We start from the raw sequence: 3,425 nt of genomic DNA on the forward strand, positions 1-3,425 counted from the left end.
TTATCGTACACACGAGTTGACTAAGAGTAACTGACAAAGTGTCATCATAGTTATTGTTACTATTTTTTGTATTATTACTATTTTCATCATCGCTTTATTTACTTATTAATGATACATTAATATATCTCATCCCATTACAATTTACAACTTGCATTAATTGAATTAGATGTGTTAGTTATGAAATGGATTTAACTTACGGACTATTAAGCTTAAATAAATGATTGTTATCTTGAATTAGTTTATCGACTTACATTGGTCTGCTCATTAATCTCGTCTGACAACAACTTATTCTACTTCAATTGGATATGTTTAGTTTCAAAATTAGTTGAAATTAAATATGACTTGGTTAAATAGAATATAGCTATGTTGAATCAACTTAATGACTTATATTGATATACATCGTCCATCTAAGATCTAACCCAATAACTACATATTAGTTCAATCATATGTTTTATGTTTCAAAATGCATTTCAAATAAAGACGATTAACTCAAATATCGTATTGTTATCTTAAATTAACTTAGAGGCTACATTGGCACATTCATTATGTACACTAATAAATACTTGGATTATTTAAGTAGATGTTTTTTTGTTTCAAATTCCATTATACATTGGAACTTTGGAAGACATAATGCTTAACCACTTATATTAAATGATTTATAGAGTAATTCATCATTATCAACATCATCTTAATCTTGACCACAACCAATGACAAATTCATCATTAATAGTTACACATTGGAAAGCTATAAAATAATGAAGAATTTGAAATTGAATTTTTCAATATCAGCCAAATGTTGAACCTTTAATAAAATAATTTTACAGAAAATATGGCAACTTCAAAATGCCCTTTCGTAGACAAATATATATACGTCCCTTGGTGCCATTGTTGTGTTCGACAAGTTTAACGACACTTTAACCTATGTGATGAAAGTCCAACCGAATCGGAATTTCCTGCAATGGATAACGGATTGACCCGGAGCGAGGCCCGAAGCACACGGAATAACCGATATTAACTTTCACCCGAGTCAATGCGAATTTCCTCGAGAAACCAAAATAACTGAATCTGAACTGAAAATAACTGTTTAACTGATAGTAATCCGTAAAAAACCAACTGTTTAAACCAAAACTGTACGGGTCAAACCAAAAGACAACTGTAAACTGAACTGAACTTAACTGGAAATTGAATTAACTGTATGGGTTGAAACTGAAACCGAAAAAATTTAAACTGAATCAATTAAGTTTGGAAAAATAAACTGAATTAACTAAACTGAAGTCAACTGAACTGTTTGGTTCAAACCAGAACTGAACTGGTTAACTGAATTGACACCACTAATCACAAGTGTATTCTAGGAGCTCCATATACTCAGGAAGAAGTGGGAATGCACTTTTTTCTATTCCAGGTATTAAGGCTCCAGGCCCAGATGGGTTTGGATCTTTATTTCTTTTAGAAAGACACATGGGACATTGTAGGAAATGACGTTATGGAAGCTGTGTTAGATGTTTTAAATCATAGCAAGTTGTTGAAGGAGCCCAATCATATTGTGATTACACTTGTTCCAAAGACTAAGTGCCCACATAATGTGAGTGATGATAGACCCATCTCATGTTGCAACACTTTGTACACGTGTATCGCTTATGATGAGTGGAGGATGATGATTTAAATGTGATGGTGATGATCAGGTTGTGGGGGATTATATAGGTTTAAATAGTTGGGATGCAACAGATTTTTGAAAACTAGGGGATTTCTAAAAGATTTTTATTATAAAGATTTTAGAAAAGAGTTAGATACAAGTATTTAAAAATACTTTAGAGAAATATCATTTTTATATAAAACATACTTTTATCAATAAAATTAATTAATATAATTAATTTTATTAATTAAATTGGGCTATTTTATGAGTTTAAAAAAATTGGGCTTTCATAAAAATTATTTCTAAAAGATTTTCGGAGAAGGACTTTAAAAAGCTATATATTTTAAAAAAATTTATAAAGTGGCTTAGTAAAACTATTTATAAAAAAGTTTTCAAAAATGGGCTAATAAAAATAGTTAGAATGTGATTTTGGACTTAAAACATTTTATTTTAGACCCGTTCTTTATTTTTTCCTCGATACGAACCAATTGGAGCGAGGTAGTAGTTATCATATGGAACTAAATGAAGAAAACAATTATGTGTCTACATGTATCAAACCCGTGACCATTTTTTTTGCAGGTTATTATCTAACTGCTAATTAAGTTACAACTTTTAGTTTTGATAAGATATCAACATACATCAAGTGATATATAGTTTTTACACTATTACAAAATAGGGTAATAATAACGTCGATTTGAGAGATTACATATAAGTTATTAGTCTTAAATGCATACAATGCTTGCGAAAAAAAGTAAAATTATATTGTTACATCTTATAACCTCAAATAAGAAGCAAAAAACAATTGTTCACCAAAGTTTGCATAAAGAAAATTTTTTCATCATTTTTATTTAACAAACATTAAATAATTAGGTGCATATTTGAGCGTAATTTTTTTGATTAAATACTCATTATTATAACTTTTTTTGTAGCTAATTTAATTTAACTATTATTGAGTGAAGATGTTTTTGCTCTTCTTAAATGGAAATCGAACTACTAATTACTAATTAGTATGTGAGTGAGGATATTATAGTATTTTTACATAGCCATCAATAATCTTCTCAAGATTTGGCTTATACAATAAAAATATATGAGTAAGTCCCTGTTCACATTAGAGCTTAATTTTAACGTACACATTTCAGTTCAATTTCGAAATTGATTTTTAGTTCATTTCAACAAAATTAATTTCGGTTTAGTTCAAAAAAATAAATTTTTTCAGTGATATTAAATTTCTTCAATTTAATATATCAAAATTAATTTCAATTCAGCAAAATTAATTTCAACATGTTTTAATTGAATTATTTTATATTATTATTAGAAATTTAATTACCAATAGAGTTTTTATTCTCAATTATAATATTATTATTATTTAAAATAATTTTGAATCCATTAGTATGGAACATTTCTTTTCCAAAAGAAATCCCCTAGTATATGAAAGAGTGAAAAAGTCTGTTCATTGTCTTGGAATAGGGATCCACTTTTTGAGGATTATGAGTCGAAGCAATAACAAGAATATTTCTACTAGACCCTCCTTCACAATCCTTGGAGAAATAGATCACTAATGGACCGGGGGATAAGAAATTTATTTATTTATTATTATTATTATTAATATGATAATTATTATACTCCATCCATTTCCTAAAGATCTTCCCTCTTTTCGTTTAAGTGCGTTTTCAAAAGATCTTTCCTCTTTTACTTTATTCCTTATTTGGATTTTTTTTTCCCCGTTTTACCCTCTCATATCCCTATCATATGGTCCACCATTACATTATTAATTCAATTTTATTCCCTTTCTC

Source organism: Beta vulgaris, chromosome 8 (genome assembly GCF_026745355.1).
Source record: "Beta vulgaris subsp. vulgaris cultivar EL10 chromosome 8, EL10.2, whole genome shotgun sequence".
In the NCBI taxonomy this organism is placed as follows: Eukaryota; Viridiplantae; Streptophyta; class Magnoliopsida; order Caryophyllales; family Amaranthaceae; genus Beta; species Beta vulgaris.